The sequence below is a fragment of the Vicugna pacos genome, chromosome 15 (genome assembly GCF_048564905.1).
Source record: "Vicugna pacos chromosome 15, VicPac4, whole genome shotgun sequence".
NCBI classification, from domain to species: Eukaryota; Metazoa; Chordata; class Mammalia; order Artiodactyla; family Camelidae; genus Vicugna; species Vicugna pacos.
Genome location: NC_133001.1, coordinates 9,832,869 through 9,854,974, shown reverse-complemented (window position 1 = coordinate 9,854,974; position 22,106 = coordinate 9,832,869). Strand labels below are relative to the sequence as shown.

At 40.3% G+C, this 22,106-nt stretch overlaps 1 protein-coding gene across 1 annotated transcript in view; it reads left to right on the top strand.

The window, feature by feature from the left end:
* Window positions 1–11,481, top strand: part of LOC107032862 (uncharacterized) — a 66,335-nt gene extending 54,854 nt beyond the window's left edge. The window contains exons 8-9 of the mRNA XM_072938385.1: window positions 10,877–10,936; window positions 11,239–11,481. The gene's annotated coding sequence lies outside the window, so the exon portion shown is untranslated. The remainder of the gene's footprint in view (window positions 1–10,876; window positions 10,937–11,238) is intronic.
* The last annotated feature ends 10,625 nt before the right edge of the window (window positions 11,482–22,106 follow it).

The window sequence follows — 22,106 nt, the reverse complement described above, 5'->3', positions numbered from 1 at the left end:
GCTTGAACTATTGGGCAAAGGTCCTCCCGGGTGGTTCAGAGTTCCCAAAGAAGGCTATAAATTGCAATATAAATGTCACCCCCATCCTCTGGTTGTTTATCATTTCACCCTTTCTTCTTCTCTTTTCTACAATCTCTTTAAGAGATCCTTAGAGGATATAATTCACCAACTAGAAACAAAATTATATTTAACTTTCTCAGTCAGATGCTATTTCATCTCTCTGAAGCCAGAACTTGAGACCCCTGGAAGAGGTCACAGAATCATTCAGGTCAGACTTGTAGAATTACTTGTACTTTCCAGAATCTGCCACATCTTCCTTTAATTTCAAAGCTTTAGATCTACTGCTCCCTTCCAAAATAACCAAACAAACCAAACAAACTAGAGGATATTTCCAGAGAATGTAATTGAACTTAGAATTTGCTTCATATTCTGAAGGCTTGTCCCTGAGGGATAGAACAGAGGGAAACAAGCAATACTAATTGTAATCTCTGCCTTCAAGGAGACCATCTTTATTAAAAAAAATCTAATTGACTTGTAGTTGATTTACAATGTTAGTTTCAGGTGTACAGCAAAGTGATTTGGTTATGCATATACATACATAAATATCTTTTTTCTTTACAGATTCTTTTCCATTATGTTATTACAAGAAATCGAATATAGTTCCCTGTGCTATACAGTAGGTCCTTGTTGTTTATCTATTTTATATACAGTAATGTGTGTCTGTTAATCCCCAACCCCTAATTTTTCCCTCCCCGCCTTTTCCCCTTTGATAACCATAGTTTGTTTTCTATGTCTGTGAGTCTGTTTTGGGTTTATAAATAGAATTTGTATCCTTTTTCTTTTTGGATTCCACATATAAGTGATATCATGTGATATTTGTCTTTGTCTGACTTATTTCACTTAATAGGATAATCTCTAGGTCCATTCATGTTGCTGCAAATGGAATTATTTTATTCTCTTTTATGGCTGAGTAGTATTCGGTTGTATACATATACACATCTTCTTTATCCAGTCATCTGTCGATGAACATTTAGGTTGCTTCCATGTCTTGGCTATTGTAAGTAGTGCTGCTATGAACACTGGGGTGTGTGTATCTTTTTGAATTTGAGTCTTCTCCTGCTATGTGCCCAGGAGTGGGATTGCTGGGTCATATGGAGCCCCATCTTTTTAAGGATGGTATTAGTGTTTGTCACCTCCCTGTACCACTTCAGATCCTCTCAAACCCCACCTCCCTCTCCAGCAGTGCCCTGGTGACCTCTTTCATTCAAGCCCCTCCAATTACACATATGCAAAAGCTCATGGGTGAAAGAATATGGTATATGCATGGAACTTCAAGAATCCCAGGGTAGGTGGAACAAAGTGCATTCAAGGTGGAAAGTAACAAAGGCAACGATGGGAAGACATAAGGCTGGAAGGCTTGGCAGGAGCCAGGTCTTGAAGGACCTTCCAATCATGCAAAGGAATGTATCCATGCAGCCCTGGGAGGTTTTGAGCAGGGCAGTTACTTGGTCAGATTTATGTTTTTAAAAACTTCCTCTTGTTGCAGTGTGCAAAATTGCCCAGACGAGGGCAAAGCTTGGAGGGGGGAAGTCTAGTTGGCAATTACATGTTCTCAATCCTGGCTGCACAGGAGCATCACCTGGGGACCGCTAAACATGCAGCGGTGGAACCCAGACAGCACTTTTTTTTTCTTCCAGCTCCCCAGTAGTTCTCACGTGCAACCAGAGTTGAGAACCGCTCCATTAGGGGTACTGGAAGATGTTCTGTATGGCTGGAGTACAGAGGGTTATGGTGAGTCCCTGTATCCTGTGGGTAGTGACCAGCCTGTTCTGTTTTCTCTCATTCACATCAATTTTAGGCCAAATGATTTTAAAATTTGAATTCGTTGCAGTGAACAGTTCACTATTAGAACAGTGAAACTATTCTGTATGATACTGTAAGGGTGGACATCTGTCATAATACATTTCTCCAAACCCACAGAATGTGCAACACCAAGAGTGAACCTCAGTGTAAACTATGCATTTGGGGTGATTATAACATGTCAAGGTACGTTCATGGATTGTAACACATTTACCACTCTGGTGAGGGATGTTGATAATGGGGAAGGCTGTGCATGAGTGATGGCAGGAGGTATATGAGAAATCCCTGTAGTTCCCTCTCAGTTTTGCTGGGAACCTACAGTTGCTCTGAAAAATAAAGTCTATTAAAAATGTGAATTAATTGCCAATATTAAAGAATCAATAAAATTCACACAAAATATCCAAATTTTGGCTTCTCTTAGAAAGTTGTAAGATCTGGACACACTGAGTCTGTATGCCCACATGGCAACAAACCAAATCCTGACTGTCCACTGTAGACGCTCCCCAGGCCATCACAGTCCCCACCACTCTCTGGCAATTTCCACCACTACAGCTAAGGCCAACTGCTGTTTCACCTCACATCCAGCCAGCTCACTCATTTAAGTTAATTGTCTAGTCCCTACCAGGATTGGAGTTTGAAGTCAAGAGCTACACTCTACAGGGTGGGTAGATCTATTAAGGATTTTGTTTTTCACCTTTGGAGCAGTGCAAAGCCATTATTTTATGCACAGTAATGATAAAATCGAATTTGTGATGTTAAATGATCAGTCTGGATCATTTAAGTTCCAAGTATAGGAACGACTGTACCAGGTAATGAGGACAAATCAAGACCCCCTCAGCCTCCCCTGACTCTTTTACATTCCTGTAGTCAATTTTTGTAAGAATGGATACTTTTCACTAATGATTTTTCAGAAATAACAAGATAGGATATAAGTAGAATTGAACTAGAAGGCAAATGATCTGTATTGAAATTTTAAGTGACTTTAACACTGATGCCCTTACCTTTGCTGCCTTCCTCTGTGAAATGGAAATGATATCAGATTCTCCTCCAAGGCCTCACAGGGTTATTGTGAAGATCAAATAAAAATATGTGATAAATGCTTTATAAACTGCCAAGTGCTTCATAGATGTAAGGAACTGTCATTATTCACTTATTTACCCGATTCATATCCATTCCCACTGTGTTTGGCTTAGGGATATAAAAATAAATGAGAGAAGTCCTAGGGCTCTAGTCTATTCCAAGTACCAGTGATGTAAAGAGGTGATTATAGGTATATAGCTGAAATCATTAAAAGCAGAGACTTGAACACATATTTATAGGCCAGTGTTCATAGAAGCATATTCACAACAGCCAAAAGGTGGGCACGACCCAAGTGTCCATCAATGGATGAATGGATAATCCAAATGCAGTATATACATACAATGAAATATTATTCTGCCATGAAGAGGAATGAAGTTCTGATACATGGATAAACCTTGGAAACATTATGCTAAGTGAAATCAGCCAGATACAAAAGAACAAATATTGTATTATTCTACTTACATTAAACATCTAAAATAGACAAATTCAAAGAGAAAGAAAGTAGGTTGGAGGTTACCAGGGGCTGGAAATGAGGATGGTGTTAGGGAGTTATTGCTTAATGGGTACAGATTTTCTGTTTGAGGTGGTGAAAATTTGGAAATAGTGGTAATGGTTGCAAAATACTGTGTATTTAATTAAAATACTTAAAATTTAATGACTACAAAATGGTTAAAATGGCAAGTTTAATGTTTTATATTTAAGTATAATGAAAAGGATTCTAAGACAGCAGGAAAAAAAATAGAGCAAACCTAAAGAAAGCATAATAAAAATAAGAAGAATAAAAGCTGAACTTAATGAAATAGAAAACATAGAAACAATAAAGTCAACAAGCCAAAAGCTGATGCAGTGGAAGAGAAAAGCTAATAAAGCAAATAAATATAAACAAACAAATGAAAAGAAGTAATTATAACATGATAAGTGCTAAAAGAGATGCACTCATAAAATGCTATGAAGAAACTCCTACATGTGGAGGAAAGGAGAGGTCTTCATAGAAGATGTGCTTTTTGAACTGTGAACTTGCGAGAGAGGAGTAGGCGTTTACTAAGGCACAGAGTATGTGCGCGCGCGTGTGTGTGTGTGTGTTTGTGTGTGTCAGGTAGAGGGACCCCACTGTTACCCCCTCCTAGCCCAGAGTCTCAAACCAGAGTGCTTAAAGGAATGTTTGTTAAATGAATAAACATCTTCACTGTCTTACTCTACGACGTGTCTTTTGTCTCTCCAGGGATTTTCAAATGTAAAATGTCCTAATCCCTTTACCTGTAACTGTCGGATTTGTCCAATTCCACGCTACAGTCTTTCATGATAAAGTGGTGTGAGGCTATTTTCCTAAAGACACTACATTAGAGGCTCCCAATGGTTTTTCCGTTTCACCGGAAATTAAGCCATCAACACCTAGGCCTGAACAGAAAGCCAAAATTGATAGCTCCTGTTGGAAAGAAAACTGAAATTCACATGTAACAGTGGCTGCCCAAGTCCCTTAAGGATAAACATGAGGGTGGGGCATGTCCCTCTTCTGCCCCAGCTTTTGGGCACTGGTGTTGCTGTGGGCACTGGAGGTGCCAGGAGAAAAGTTCCATGGCTGCATCAGGGTCGCAGTCCTGGTTGGGCAGGTTGTCCACTGCACACGAGCTCCTGGCAGAGGTGGTGAGGAGGGCTGAAACACAGCCTGTATCCCACTTACCATGCTGTGCACCCTGGGGCTTTGTCCATCCAGATGAAAGAAGCCTTTTTTTATTTGGCACAAATGCATCCGTGAGTATGGGCTAATTACAGTCCCGAGTCCTTGGCAGTCATCACTGTGCTGCCCTGGGTCGGGGAAGAGTCATGCCTGAGAGTCTCCCAGCCTGTCCCTTCAAAAGAGCTCCCTCTGTTCTCTTCAGCTTCAAAGCATCTTTTCAAGTCCGTTGGTGAATGACTAACACATCACTGGCAATCCACAGATGGAGAATTCTCCTCTGCCAGGACACCTTCTGAGTTTGGCCAAAAGGCAAAGATAAGCTCATTTACCCCATGCTTCTTGTGACCCTTTGGTTGCTTCTCCTGCCGCTAGATGGCAGCCTCCCCCAGGTACAAGAAAGAGCCCTTACTGAGGCCTAAACTGGGGAAACAGGCAGGGGGGATATAGGGGCGGCCTGGGTAGAAAGGATTTTAGTTTGACCCTAGCTTTTTTATTATGTGATTTGGAAATATCTTTTCATCCTGTCATGCCATTTTATTAAATGGAGTAACAGTTTCACAGCCCTCATCAAGCTCATATAGAGCCTCTTCGCTTTTTCTTGTTCCATCTGCAGACATTTACATCCAGAAGACACAGGTCAAGCCACAGGGAACTCAGCTCAAGCCACAGGGAAATGAAAACCAGTATTTCTGGGAAATACTAGAAGGCCTTATTGATAACATAATGGAATGTTGATTTAATACATTCTGACTCCAGGCAACCAAGAGCTAATTATCATTTTAGCAATTATTTTTTAATTGGGGGCATAATTTATATACTTAAAGGTACAATTTTGAAGTGCAGTGTTCAGTGTGTTTTAATAAACACACTGTGTACACCAGTGTGACCACCACCCCAACTAGGATATAAAATGTTTCCACCATGGTGGTAAGGTCTTTTGTCTGCCTTCAAAGTCAATCCCCATGACCTGAAGAAAGGCTCAAGGGGGAACTGAGAGCAGACAGCGGGTTGAGTGGGGAGTATGTGGCCTTGAGGATAATGTGCATTGTAAGAACATTGTAAGTTGTCAGAACAACCCTTAATTACTCATAGCCTTATGTTTTTCTGTTTTCTTAGTAAAATCAGGCAGCCATTTATTTTAGAGAAAGAACTGTCATTTAAGAACCAGTTCATTTTACCTAGCAATTTAGTAACATGATTTTCTTCCAAATATATTAAGTATATGAAATATGAAATTCTCTGAAATATGTTTAGTCTTTGCTTCATGACTTGGTTTTGTAAAGTTCTTTTACTATGCAGTTGTTAGGCTGCAGCTGAGCAAATTTGCAAAACTATTTAGTGAGACCATTGATTCTTTTTTAAAAATATTTTTTCCTGAAGAACCAATCAAAGCATTCTTCAACCGAGGAATGGAAGTCAGTTGTCAGCCTGCTCTGGCTGTCCTCTTATTACTCTATTAGAGAAATGTAGTGATTTCTACTAAATGATTGATTTATGGTAAACTTTTGATGGAAGCATAGTACTCATATGAAAAAGTGCACAGCTCAGTGAATTTGCACAAAATGAACACACCTTGTAATTAGCACCCAGATCATGTAACAGATTACCAGAACCCCGTAAGCCCTCCTAGTCACTCCAAAGATAGCCATTACCCTGACTTCTAAGAACATAGACAAATTTTACCTGCTTTTGGACTTTCCACCTAAATAGAATCATACGTTACGTGCTGTTTCATGCCTGGATCCCATCACTCAGTGTTTTATTTGAGAAAGACATTCATGCTATTGTGCTGTACTTTGTTCTTTCTCTTGCTGTATAGTATTCCACTGTGTCACTATTCCACAGTTCATTTATCCATTCCACTACTGATGGACATATATACTGTTTCCAGTTATTGGCTATTATAAATAATGCTGCTATAAAATTTTTTGAAAATATCCTTGATGCATATTACCTACACATTGCTGGGTCATAGGATCTGTATTTGTTCACCTTAAATTGATGCTACCAAACTGCTTCCCAGTGTGGGTGTGCTAATTACACTCCCACCAGCAGTGTATGAGCGTGTAGCTGCTCCTCTATGACAGCTTTGATAGAATTAGTATTTTTCGTTTTAGGCATTCTGGTGTACGCCGTGGTCTCTCACCAGCACTTTAATTTGCATTTCTCTTATGACTAATATAGTTGGGCACTTTTTAACATGTTATATTGGCTATTTGGATACTCCCTTTTGTAAAGTGCTTATTCCAGTCTTTTGCCGAGTTTCTGCAAGATACGTAAACAGGTATTTTACCAAGGTTGCTATTTTTTCTTTATTTTTAGCTTTCATTTTGAAATATTATACTTTTGCAAAAAACAGTACCCCCAAATCCCATACTCCCTTCCCCCCAGCTTCATATCCTGCTGTCATGCATGACTGTAGTCCAATTATCAAAACCAAGACATTAACACTGGTACTCATCTACAGGCCTTATTACAAGCTCATCAGTTGTCTCACTTTTTTTTTTCTGGACCAGGATTCAGCAGGATTACACACTGCCTTTAGTAGTCATGTCTCCTTACTCACCTTTAATCTGGGATTTTTCTTCAGTCTTACTTTGTCTTTTATGACCGGAACACTCTCGAAGAGTCCCAGCCAGTTGTTTTGTAAAATGCCCTCCATTTGCATTTGTCTAGTGTTCGCTTGAGATTAAATCCAGGTTCTGCATCTTTGGAGGAGTGTTGTTGCCTCTTCTCAGTGCATAAGAGCAGGAGGAACATGATGTTGATGTGTCTTCTCAGTGGCCATGTCAACTTCGATCAGTTGGTTAAGGTGGTACCTGCCAGGTGTCTCCACTGTAAAGTTATTACTTTTCCTTTTGTAGTTAGTAAATATCTAATTTACAGTATTATTTATATATGCTCGTTATTAGTCCTCGTTTGACATGTGTACTGTAAATATCTTACCCCACTCTAAGGCTTGCCTTTCCACTCTCTTCATACCTTTTGATGAACAGTTCTTAAAGTTAATATAATTAAATTTATCATTTTCCCCTTTATGATTAGCACCATCTGTGTCTTGCTTAAGAAATTTTTACCTACCCCAAGGTCATGAAGACATTTATTTGTCTTCTTCTAACAGCTTAATTATTTTTTTCTTTCATATTTGGATCTGCAGTCCATCTGCAACTGAATCCTTTTAGGTAACTATCAAGATTCATTATTTTTTTATATGATATCAAATTGACCCAGCACCAAATTGACCACAAAAGGATAGAAAAGTCTATCTTTTCCCCACTGCACTGCCACCTTTGTTATAAATCAGATGGCTGTGTGGGTGAAGGTCTGTTTCTGCCCTCTCTCTTCTGTTCCATTTGTCTGTCTATCTTTGTGTGAATACCATGCTGACTTAAGTACCATAGTATTAAATCTTGATATCTTTATATTTCTAGCTGCATCTTCTTCAAGATAGGCTTAGCAATTTTTTTCCCTTTGCATTTCAGTCTAAATTTTAGGATCCTTTTGTCAGTTTCCACCTGCATTCTAAAAACCCCTAATGGGATAATTTGAACTGTGTTGACTCTGTAGATCAATTTAGGAGCATTGCGTATTTACAATAATGAATCTTCGAATTATGCACATAGAACTTCCTTTCATTTAATTAGATCTTTATTTCTCTCGATAACATTTTATAGTTTTTAGTTAGTGGTCTAGCATAGCTTTCATTGATTTATTCCTAATGCTTGACAGTTTATTGAGAAGAGGACACCATAGAGCAATGGTTCTCAGTGGGACGTGATTGTTCCCAGGACAATTTGGGCGAAGTCTGGAGACGTCTTTGGTTGTCGGACTGGGGTAGCGCTGACATGTAGTGGGTAAAAGCCAGGGATGCTGCTAAACACCCTTCAGCGCCCAGGACAGTTCCCAACAGTGAAGAATTATCCAGTCCAATGTGTCAATAACACCACTCTCAAGAAACTTCGGTACAGAGTTAAGGATTTCCAGACAGATGTCACTTAATAATCATTATTTTTATCTATGGTTTATGAATTATTGTGTTTCATGTGACGCAGTGGGCTACAGTGACATTTTCATCATCTTAAAGTTTTTTTTTCCTACTAGATTGTCAATAAAACTTGGCATTTTCAGAGGTTTATAAAAAAGATGTTACAGTTGTTGGAAGATAACTCTCCGTCGGTTTGGGGTTTCTACACGTCTCTGAGCAAAAGACACTGATAGTTGTGTTCAAGGTTGTTTACATAACAGACTGCTTGGAAAGATCAAGACAGAGGCTCCCTGTAGAGAGACTTTGAGACATCGACCCTCCTTTGCCTGAGCTATTCCAGGATAATAAACCTAGAGACCTTTCTCCTACTTCCCTGGAGAGGATTTGCTTATGTTTTAGGGTAAGAAAAGAGCGTACCTCTCTCTGGGAGGACAGGCAGGTTTGTTAGCAGTCCCCTTATTCCTGGGTCCACTGTTCCTCAGCACAGTGTACCCAGTGTCCACCTGGGCTGCCCCTGCATCGCCCCCATGGGATTTGGAAGCAAGAGGGAACCTCTGCTGTCTGCTGTGCTGTGGATAATAAAGTGCCTAAATCTGTATGGGCTTGTTGTCTCCTTACTGGCTGAATCTATGGAGATGTGTTCAGCTGACCTAGCTGGGTAAATAAATACCCAGGAGTGGAATTGCTGGATCATATGGTAGCTTCTGTTTTTAATATTTAAGGGTCCTCCATTGATACTGGTGTACTAATTTACAATCCCACGAACAGTACACAAGTTTCCTTTTCTTTACAGCCATGCCAGCATTTGTAATCTCTTGTCTTTTTGATGATGGCCATTTTCACAGGTTTGGGGTGATATCTCACTGAGGTTTTAATCTGCATTTGCCTAATGACTAGTGATGTTGAGCATCTTTTCTTGTACCAGTTGGCCTTTTTTATCATATCTTCTTTGGAGAAATGTCTATTCAGGTCCTTTACCCATTTGTTAATTGGGTTATTTGGATTTTCGCTGTTGAGTTGCATGAGTTCTTTACATATTCTGGATCTTAACCTCTTATCAGATAGATGGTTTGCAATTTTTTTTCCCATTCTTAGGTTGTCTTTAAAAACAGAATTTTTATACTATTTTGTGGTAACATGGGCATGACTATGGAAATGGTTGGTACTATAGAGAGGCTCTCCAATTATTTCCTGGAAGTGCATCAAAAAAAGTCATTGAGCTCAATCATGAATTATACATTTTTAAGCAAAAAGATATGTCCCGAATTTGCTAGTATTTTTCTGTGATAAAATGTGATCAGGGTTTTTGTTTGTTTTTTTGTTTTCTTTTTTAAATCAGTACACTGCATCTGTACCTGGCAGGTAAATGTGACTAAACAATGAGAGAGAAAATAGGTATTTTGGAATAGAAATTTCTGATATGGGAAGGACATTTTACAAAAACGATATTAAAAATGTTTTCATCATTATGATTTTGTTTTTACTGAAAATGTTATGTAACCTATCAAAATATTTAAATCTAGAAACAAATCCAGAAAGAAATATTACCCATTTATAAATCTTTGAAGTTTCAGTGTTTTGAACCTGTTCAGTAAAATATAATGATTTCTGATTATTTTTTTAAATAACTGACTAAAACCAGACAAGATGAACATTTACTAACTGAATTTTGACAAAAATCTTTCTGTAACTGCTATATAGGGTTGCAATTTTAATAAGTATAGCCAGAAATTTGTGTCTTTCATTTGGACAGTCATGTTTTAGTGAAGTGTCTTTTAAACTGTGATGGTGACTGAAACAAAGTCAGACCTCCAAATTAATTATATCACTGTGTTAAAGCAAAATTTAAAAAAAAAAGGTCATTATAATCATATTACTCTCATAAAAATATTAGTTCAATGTAATAATATAAAATGTTATTTACATATAGTAATAATTTTCCCCGAGTGCAAAAATGTGTCCTGCATTATTAATAAAGCAGATGAAAATATTTTTTGAAGTATTATTTATTTCAATCATGTAACATTTCCATTTTTGTGTGTTTTATAATGTGTATAGTATTTTAGTGGTGCATGATTTTACCTATAAATGTAGAAACATTTTATACATATATTAAGGTATGCATGCTCAATTTTTTTTCACTGATGAGGAACAGTACCTAGGGGTAGGGACCGATGCTGTAAGTCCTTGATATACATTTTCCTAATTAATCCTCTTAACAATTTATGAGGGACGTACATTCCAGTGATAACATTTAACATTCCATTTTACAGATGAAGACAGAGGAGGACCGGAGACCTACAGCAGGTCAATAGCTCACCCTTAGGCACAGGGTGAGTGGACAGTTGATTGGAAATTTGTAAACTCTAGCACCTGATATCAGAGCCCATGTTTGGTACTAGAGCTACTGGACTAGGACAGCTTCTTAGTAGAGGACATGTTAAGAACCCAGAAGGGCTCAAGGTCAAGTCAAGCTGTGGTTGATAATAGTTACTGGTTGATGATTAGGTGCCAAGTTTTTACCTCAGGGCCCATTTCCTTACGTCTTACTCTAATTTTGCACAGTATTTATTTCAGGCTCGGGTTGAGTGTTGAAGGGTGTACTGATTGTCCGTGTTGTTCCCCTCTCCCACAGGAGAACCTACAGTCTGGCACACGAGGCACTAACCAGAGTACCACAGCTCAGCTGTGGCTGCATTCTGTAATCACAAGCAATGGATTTAAGAGAAAACGGTTACTTCATTACTGTCCATATAAACTCACGCCCAAAAAAGTGACAGCACAATATGACACCTGTAAATCTTATAGTCATCCACAGAAATGATTGGGGGGAGGGTGATTGGATCTTTGCTTTATCATAAACATTTCCACAACCTTTTATACAGTCAATTTGTGTACAATGCATAGGAACTTCTGAAACTTGGGTTACTCTGTGATAGGCAATGACGTCTGCCATGGGGCCACTGTCATCCATCACGTCACCGTGTGCTCTTTAACAGGGAGATTGCTGACCAGATGGAGCATAATGACAATGAGGAAAATGTTCAGATGTTACTATCTGCCATGTCAGCTCACTGTCCACCGCCTGGCAAAGGTCAGCTTGTTACAGCGTCCTCACAGGCCAGCAAGCTGAGGCCACGTAGCTCACTGAAATAATCCCATCATTTTTATTTTATTCTTATTTTCAAAATATACCCAAAGGCTGCAAGCACTCTAATATGTCAAGCTTCAGGCAGCAGTGAATTTCCAAGGCAGGTATAAGCCTCTGAAACAGGGTCTTACAACGGAAAAACTGGCAGACCCTTAACGATAGCTGCTCTAACAGGAGTCACTGTGACAAAAGCAGGCCTCATAAAACACAATTTGGCCCAACTGGGCGGGGCTGCTTCAATCTCCAATAAGACGGATGTTCATCCTGACCCAGTAATTTGTGCTTTTCAGATTGTTACGCATTGGCAGTTTCCCGATGGGTTCCTTCTACCCCTAATGGAGGCTGTGGGATGAATCCAGATTCCTGGTTTGGGCAGCCAGGTCCCTGTGCCTGAGGTTAAACCAGTGAGTGTGCAGTGAGACCTGCCAGTGAAACAAAGACTCAGAGGTAGACTGGGGGGAAGGGCCTGCTTCACCGGCCGGCCCTAGCGGTGGGGAGTCGGAGTCAGCAGGCATAGAGGCCGTCAGACTGCAGCCGAGAGGGCGGGACAGCAGGTGGGGTCTGCGAGCGACAACCACACCATCACAGAGCCCGGGGGTCGGGCCTGGTGCCAAGCCCGAAGGGAACGACGTAATTATTCCCCTCAAGGAGCTGATAGTTTAGTGAGAGAGAAAACTGTCAAGAAATACAATTAATTTTTTTTTAGTTTACCCCCCATTAGGGCAGGACAGGATGGGAGTGTTGAGTGCCTTGATTGCCCGGTCTCACTTACCGCCTTGTCACCCGCCTGTTCACCCGCCACCGGCCACCCATGCATCTACCCACCCACACATCTGTCCATTCACTCATCTGACATGGACTGAAGGTCTCCTGTGTTGGGCCCGGTTTTCTTTCAGCAACACTTTGCCTTCAAACCAGCATCTATTCCTGTTCCAGTATCAGTGCTCTTCCCTTCGCACCTTCATCCTCACCACCTCCACCTGCGGCATCTTTCTCCACCGACCTAGTTGCTCCTACTGCCTCCTTCCCATTCCTGTAGTTCCCGCCCCAATACAGGATCTTAGGTAATGAGGAGAGTGCCTACTGCACATAAGTGTTCGATGTTTGACTTGGAGTGAATCCACTCACACACTGACCATTAGCGACCTGTCTCCCCATTTCCTGTCACTCTTTATCACATTATCCTAATTCATTTTTCTACATACCCCCTTTTGATGGTTTAATAATTAGTTACATGCATTTAGGGACCTTATTTTGTCCACTGCTGACAAATGAACCTCATGCCTACATGGATCGTACCCATTTTTATTCATGCCAGTAAATACTTACTGAGCGAATGCTTCCTCAAAATCAGCCCAGCCTCATTTCCTCCATGAAATTTCCCACGACCTCTGCTTCCCAGCTATGAATCATGAATACACAGGTCCCCGGTGTTCCAATAACACCTAGAACATAACTCTATCAAAATGCTGACAAAAGCACGTTCTCATCATGATTGACAAGTCCATCTGCCACCGCTGTCCGAAGAACCCGAGGGTGAGGATGTCCTCTCCCGTGTGAATTTGCATCTCCATCCCTAGTGCCTCTCACAGACTGATGTAGCTGCTGTTGAATGATTTTTTTAAATAGGTGAATATTTAAATAAATGGATTACAGAAATAACCATGAGCTGCAATCATATTCACAAGCCTTGGCTACCAGGATAGTCAAAGAGTAAAAAAAATCATCACTTAAATGAGTTTTTGATCAATTTGGCTGTTACAACTATGACACTGAATGTAGACTTAATATTTTCAGCAGAAGAGATGCAGATGTTTGCATTAACATCTGTTTTGACTCAGGCCAAGAATAGGCTTGAGACCCCGAGTGTAATCAATGCTCTGAATTGCTGTGAACTGGAAGCCTTTCAACCAGGATTTTATTTGAGCCATTCTCAGACCCTCAGACCCAAGAGTCCCCTTGGGATTTAGTGGGAAAGCACCTGTGGGAGGAAGGAGAGACTTGGGGGCAGCAGGTGCCCTGAGAACAGTGTAGTTGACTAAGATGACACAGACTTGAGTAAACGTCCACAGTTTACTAGATCTGGGGTTTCTGTCTTCTGTCTTCTTCTCCTTGGCTCCTGGGTTCAACCTGACTTGGACAGAGCAGGCTCAGTAACCGGAGGCACAATCTTCCAAGGCAGAGTCTCAAGCACCTGCATGTGCCTTGTACTTGTGTGAAAGCTGCTCTTGCTTCCTTCCTTTCTTTAAACTTCCCCTTCCTTCCTTCCAACCTCTTTTTCTTGTGATACTCCGTTTGTTGAGTGCCTAACATATTTTAGACTCAGAGCTTGGCCTTGCAGAGAAAAGTTTGAGTATTTGCCCCCAGGAAATGTACAATCTAGTTGGAGAACTAATTAAGCACACATACAATAATAACTCAAAGGAGTGTGAGACACGTGCCATCAGAGCAGTTCTGAAGAGCTCGTTCACAGAAGAATGCGTATGAGGGGCATTGGGAATACAGTGATAATTGAGGTACGATCCTTTACCAGCATATTAATTTCCCACCTATTGAGAAATACTGGCATGTAAATTTATTATTATAAAATTAGCAGTATTAGGAACAGTGCTCTAGAAGGACAGATGGGTAGCATCTTACACAACTGGGGACTCAGAAATGGCTTCCTAAAGGGATGACTCCTGAGTGACACCATTGTTGATTTACCTGAGCTATCACGTAGCACTTGATATGTGCCAAACATTGTTCTGGACACCGTTCATATATTAGCTCATTTAATCCTCACAGCAATCCTATAAAGTCAGTACCATTATCACTTCCATTTTATCAATAAGAAAACAGACACAGAGAGGTTAAGTAACTTGTTCAAGGTTGCACAGCTCATAAGTGTTCGAGTTTGGATTCAAGCCCAAGCAGTTTGGTTCTTGAGTCTAGTAACTGTGCTATGCACCTTCCAGCAGTCACAAACGCCGCAGGTAAAATCTGAAGGCAAACAATAATCTGGCAAAATGTTTTTATCACACAACAGTGTTAATGCTATAAAAATTTTTTTCAAATTACTTATAAAAAGTTAAACATTCCAATAGAAAAATGGGAAAAGAACACTAAAAGGAACTTCACGAGAGATATAAGTGATTACCACGTATGTAGGAATTTTTAACCTCACTAAAAAGAAACATAAAATAAAACAAGATTCCTGTATTACCCGCTAAACTGGAGAGTTTCATTTAATTATTGCTACAGCATTTCTGAGAATAATTTGGCGATTTAAGTTAAAAGCCTTAAAGCAGTGCATATCTTTTGATTTAACAAATACATCTTCAAAAATTTATATAAATGAAATTTAAGTTTACGTTCAAACAACTTCATCAATAAGGATAATATTTATCACAGTATTGTTTATAACTATGTAAAATTAGACTCCAAAGTTCACAGAAGTGACTGGTATCAAATTCAGTAAAGACAAAATGGCCAGCATATGCCCCTCACGTGATGTGATAGAGGGAAAGATACACTGTTGCTTACATAGTGCTCCTGCCATGTGTTTAACCTAGGTCTAAATATGAGTAAATAAATTCAGGATATGGGTTACTCCACAACACAATTGGCCTTTACTGGTAAAGTTTCAATGTCTTAAGGACAAAAAATAAAATTAAATTAAAAAGGGAGGGTGATTATTCTAGCTTAAAGGAAACTAAAGAGACAATCAGATATGACAAGTGAAACTTAATTTGATCCCAGATTTTTGAAGATTATAAAAGGTCATTTTGGTGCCAATCAAAACTGCAGTGATGAATCACCTCACACCAGTCAGATGGCCATTATTCAAAAGTCTACAAATGATAAATGGTGGGGAGGGTGTGGAGAAAAGGGAACCTACTTACACTGTTGGTGGGAATGCAGTTTGGTGCAGCCATTGTGGGAAACAGTATGGAAATTCCTCAAAAGACTGAAAACAGACTTACCATATGACCCAGGAATCCCACTCCTGGGCATATATCCAGAGGGAACCTTAATTCAAAAAGATACCTGCACCCCAATGTTCATAGCAGGACTATTTACAATAGCCAAGACATCAAAATGACCTAAATGTCCATCAACAGATGACTGGATAAAGAAGTTGTGGTATATTTATACAATGGAATACTACTCAGCCATAAGAAAGAATAAAATAATGCCATTTGCAGCATCATGGATGGACCTGGAGAATGCCATTCTAAGTGAAGTAAGTCATAAAGAGAAAGACACCATATGATATCACTCATATGTGTAATCTCTTTTTAAAAAAAGGACAAATGAACTTATTTACAAAACAGAAACAGACTCACAGACATAGAAAACAAACTATGGTTAGGGGGAAGGAGGGGGGAAGGGATAAGTTGGGAGTTCAATATTTGCAGATACTAACTGGTATATATAAAATAGATAAGCAAGTTTATACTGTATAGCACAGGGAACTATATTTGATACCTTAGAGTAGCTTATAGTGAAAAAGAATATGAGAATGAATACATGTATTTACTGAAGCATTGTGCTGCACACCAGAAATTGACACAACATTGTAAGCTGACTGTACTTCAATAAAAAAAAAAAAGTAAAAAACAGAAGGTCATTTTGGGATAACCGGGAAATTCGGTCTGGCATGTAAGGGGCTTGGAAGTCACCACTCCATCCTAATAAGTGAAAATCCCAAACACACACAATTTAACAGGTTTTATAGATCTGTAACTGAAGAAAGGTCACACGGCAAACTGCTGCCCCCTAACTGGAGAGGCAGACAGGTAGAGACAGAGAATCAGGACTTACCAGCGCAGGAGACCGGTGAGCGGAAAGCTGCACAGGAGCCGGTGCCAGGGCAGGAAGACCTGAACTGTAACTGACAAATTGCTGGAGGCTCCATGTGGGCGAGTCTGCGAGTCAAAACTCCAGGGGGGTCCCAGTCCCAGCGCAGCCTTTCAGTTTTACCTCCAGGAGCTCAAACATGTTCTTACATTGACTATCAGAGAAAAATTCCCTCTTGATTCTAGCAGTGGGAGCAGAAAAGTAACAATTTTGAAATACATCAGAACATTCTGTTCTTCTCAACAAGGTCTGCCCACAGGAAAAGCTAGTTAACCAGAGCCTAAGCTGCTGGGGTGTTTTCAGAGCATAAATTACGTGGGGGGAAGGGGACATACTCAATTCCTGTCCCACCTGGGGGAGGAGGGAGGCGTACTTAGAAACACTTGTGAAGTTCACAGCCCAAAGATAGGTTCACTAGAAGACCGAGGCCTACTCAAAGGACTGTGTAAGTGCTTCCTCGCCACCCACACCGCACCACCACATCACTAAACGCCTGTTTGCAGCAGGTCCTTCTACTTGGTCCATCACGTCCAGCTATCAAAGAAAATTTGCAAGGCACACCTAAAGGCAAAAAAACACAGTTGAAAGAGAGCAAGAATCAGAACCAAACTCAGATACGGCATGGATGTTAGAATTTCAGACCAGGAACTGAAAACAACTAAGATTAATATACTCAGGGCTCTAATGAATGCAGTAGACAGCATACAAGAACAGCTGGAAAATGCAAGCAGAGAGGAGAGTCTAAGAAACAATCAAAAAGAAATGCTACAGATCAAAAACACTGATAGAAATGAAGCCTGCATTTGCTGGTCTCATTAGAAGACTGGATACAATTGAGGAAAAAAAAGTCTCCAAGGTGGAGGATATGTCAATAGAATCTTCAAAGACTGAAAAAGCAAAGAGAACAAAGATTAAAAATTTAGGACAGAATATCCAGGAACTGTGGGACAACCACAAAAGGTATAATGTACCCACAATGGAAATATCAGAAGGAGAAGAAAGAGAGGAAGGAATAGAAGAGATATTTGAAGCAATAATGGCTAAGAATTTTCCCAAATTAATGTCAGACACCAAACCACAGATCCAGGAAGCTCACAGAATACCAAGTAGGATAAATGACAAAAAGCTACACCTAGCCATATAATTTTCAAACTACAGAAAATCAGAGATAAAGAAAAAAATCCAGAAAGAAGTCAGAGGAAAGAAATACCTTATCTATAGAAGAGCAAAGATAAGAATTAATATCTGACTTCTCAGAAGGCACGCACGCAAAAAGAGAGTGGAGTGAAATATTTGAAGTGTTAGGAGGAAAAACCACCAACCTAAAGCCAATCTGATAGTTTTTGTATGTGATAATGGTGTTGCAGTTAAATAGGAGAATGTCTGCTTAGGAGACAGATGCTGTAATAGTACAGGATGCAGCATAATAACATCTGCAGCTTTACTTTCAAATGTACAGATGAATGTCCTCAATTAGTGAATTTTAAAAAACAGATATACTGTGTTTATAGTAACTACAATAGAAAATTACCTGTAATAAGAACAAAATAGACTGTTAAATTATAAAAACGGCATTTTCTGATCTGAGGTCTATAAGACACCATTTCCATCTCTCTCAAATCCAAAGCTCTGCCCATCTCAAGAAGGAAATTGTTAATTGATCAAGACAATATAGACTGTAAAGCTAAGTGATTTAGTGATAATAGTTTAGACCCAGCAATCCCAGTCCTATGTATTTACCCCCAATGAAATGAAAACATATGTTTTCACACAAAAACATGCATACGAATGTTTATAGACTCTGTTTATACTCACCCCAAACCAGCTCCATCCCAAAAGTCCTCCAATGGGCGAATGGATAAACTGTGTTGCATTCGTGCAATGGAACACTACTCAGTGGTAAAAATGAATCAACGGCTATGTGTGCAGCAAGATGGGTGAATTGCAAAAGCATTACACAAAGTAGAAGAAACCAGATTCAAAAGGTTACATGCTTTCTGTTTCCATTTATTTATGACATCCTTGAAAAGACAAAACTATAGGACAGAGAACAGACCAACAGTTGCCCTTAGTCAACTACAAAGAGCAATCTCTTTACTCATGAGAGAGATTTTCAGGGTGATGGGGCTGCTCCATGTCCCGATTATGATAGTGATTGCATAAATCTATACATGTGTTAAAATTTTTAGAATTATATACTAAAAAAAGATCAAGATTACTATGTGTTAATTAGAAAATAAAAAAGGAAACAATAAAATTCTGTAACACTTGAATTTGAAATTTTTGATAGAACACTCAAAGACAAAAGAAGTTAATGGATTATAAGAGTATATTTAAATGACATTAAAATATAACATTATCATCATCTGTAAAAATTCATCATGTTGTACACTTACAATTTGTACACTTTTCTGAATGTGTGTTACACTTCAATGAACAGTTTAAAAATCTAAACAGTTTGCTCTAGTAGATGGGCTACTTTACAGGTGAAAATAATGCTCTGATTGAATATGATAGAAACATCCCCTGCAGGTCCGGAGTTATGGCATGATTTCAAACAATTGTAATCTTCTTTTTGTTGCTTCAAACTTTCCCTCATTTCATGGAGGAGAAGGGGCATAACCACCACCTTTCTAAATTTATGGCATGAAGACAGGACAATTCAACTACTCTACTCTTCTGTTTATCACTTAAAATATCATGTGACATCTGTGTGTCTGCTGATCCTGCTGATAGAGCAATGGCCACTTCCTTTCACTGTGTGAAAACTTACATTATTGCTACGTGCATATTGGACTGGGAGTGCCGATCTGGCCAAATCTTAGTAAAATGCCTGATGCTCCACTTATTCTAGAGTTTAATCATAATGCAATATGTCTTGTATTTATACCATGCTTTATATTTTTGAGGGGAGGAATGGAGGAATAAAGGAAGAAGCCATTTATTGAGTGTTTATTAAATACCAGGCATGGTGTTCAGTGTTTTATATTTGTTATTTTATTCAATTATCAATTTAGCTCAGGTTATTATCCCTCCCTTTTTTTCCACAAATGTGGGAAATGGCTAGATTTTTCCAAGGTCTCAGAACAGGACTGACGTAACCAGAACCCAGCTTGGTGAGCTTCAGAACCAGAATTAGCAAGGTAGTTATCGCCCCAGCCCCTCTGTGGTGTCAGGAGGCCGTCCAGACCAAAAGTGCTCTCCACGATGAGGACGGTTACGCATGAGGACTGTCGCCCCTTGGAGGCTGACAATACCTTTTGTCCGCAGAGCTCCTGAGGCTAGTGTACCCAACGTAGGGTGTGTTTGCTCCCAGGGAGTGACTATACCAGTGACTGACTGAGGCCATTAGTGTCAATACCACAGTACCTCAGCCTCAGGAACGCCAAACCCCATAAACATCCTATCGCTTCTGACACTCAGCCTGAATTCTGCGAAGTGATGGAAATTTGCCTTCAGCGACAACCGCCCCATCACAGGACTTGTGGACTCACATCCTTGGATTTCTTCCACGGACCAATTCCAGCTGGCCTACGTTTTGAGGGTTTATTTCAGACACCTTCCAGGACTTCGCCATGAAGAGACAGCAGGAGTCCTAGAGGGCTGTCAGGGCAGCCCCTGGACACCATCTTCAGAGTGCCCCGCGGCTGTTGAGCCAGATTTAGCACAATTACACTTGCACGTGGAAGGCAAGCTCTTGCACAGCCACCAGACCCCAGCAAACAGATCTAGTTCGGTCGCGCTCAGACTGCTGGCAGCAGGATTTTAGGGAGCTGCCGCTTCCTGGCGGCTGCTTGCCGCATTTACGGGGCCTGTACCCCTAGAGCCAGTGGGGAGTAAACAACTGTCCAACGTTTGTGTCTTGTCACGAAGACTCCAGAGTTAAGTTTTATAAAGGCATTTCACGAGAAATTTGTATCAGCTGCCCTTCTCTCCCTAACGTGGAGAGAGGAGGCTGAGGACGACGGAGGTTCTCATGTTCATTCCTCTGCCCCGCGCACCGCCCTTGAAGCAGCGGCAGCACAAAGCCCAGCTACGCAGCGTCCGCCTCCAAGAAGGGCGGCGCTGGGCCTGCCCGGCCCCTTGTGCGGGGGGCGTTTGTCCAGCAGGGTCGCCGCGATTTTTACTGCGTCTCACGATGTGCACGGATGTGCTTGGGAAGCATCCCAAGAGGAAAAGAGACTCAATATCCTTGTTCCCAAATGGCACTGCCTTATGGAATCACTTTCTGGGCTACCTCCTTTGGGATCCTTTAAGCATTTAAAGTTTCTAGATTTTAGTGTTTTAACAAGGGTTTAATTACTAAGGTAAGTGTATGCACCTGCTAAGGCATTCCTAATTATTTGATAGTGGTGCAGTCTTTCTCAATACAGCCAATTTTGTGGTGTAAGCTACACTAACAAAGCACACTGAGGGCACACATTCCACCAATGTTGGGGAAGCTTATTTAAATTAAATAAATTTGCAAAGGGCTGAATTTTTACCACTGGCCTCAACAATTATGCATCAGTATCTCATGCTGGAAGCCAGTGGGCACGGTGTCGGAATGAGACACACTTCCCATTACTTGTTCTCAAAGTGCCTTTCAGAAAAATTGTCACTCTTAAAATTTTATCCTTTCCAGATTGTTTTACATACTCCCCTTGTTCCACCTTTGTTTTGAAAGAAAGAAAGAAAGAAAGAAAGAAAGAAAGAAAGAAAGAAAGAAAGAAAGAAAGAAAGAAAGAAAGAAAGAAAGAAAGAAAGGAAGGAAGGAAGGAAGGAAGGAAGGAAGGAAGGAAAGAAAGAAAGAAAGAAAAGAAAAGAAAAGAGAAAGAAAAAAGAAAAGAAAAGAAAGGAAAGGAAAGGAAAGGAACCCTAGCTCACATCTTTCGCTGTTCACTTGGCAGCAGTTCGCAGAAGCGCTGCTTGGACAGTGCTTGAGAAACTACTGTAATAATCAGAGCTAACGTTTACTGAGTGCCTAGGCTGCGCCACACACTGTTCTAAGCCCTTATGCACCATCTAGCTTAATTCTTACACCAACCCAGTGAGGCAGCTGATGTTCTGATTATCTTCACTCTATAGTTAAGGATGCCTTGAGGCACAGTACAATTAAGTTAGCTGTCCAAAATATTAAGGCCAAAATATTAAGTGGTGGAATGGGACTAAAATCAAGACTTTCTAACCCAGAGCCCTTCCCCTGTATGCTTTTATGTTGCTGTGCTAAGCGCATGCTCCTTGCCCTGCTTCATTGCCAGGCAAGCCCCTGTTCATCCACTAAGATCCAACCTGGGCAACGTTTCCTTGAGGCTGCATTCAGTGACCAGCTTACCCATTCCCACAGGCCCTGTCCTCCTCCACAAGGGCGGCAGGAAAGATCACACACAGGCTTTGGATTCATTTATCTGGGGTGAGGTCGCAGTCACCCCACCTAACCGTGGGAGTGTCAGCAAGCTGTTTCACCTCTCTGAACTTGTCACTCTGTATTTTAGTTTTTTAATTCCATGTCACTCAATGTGCAACTCTTG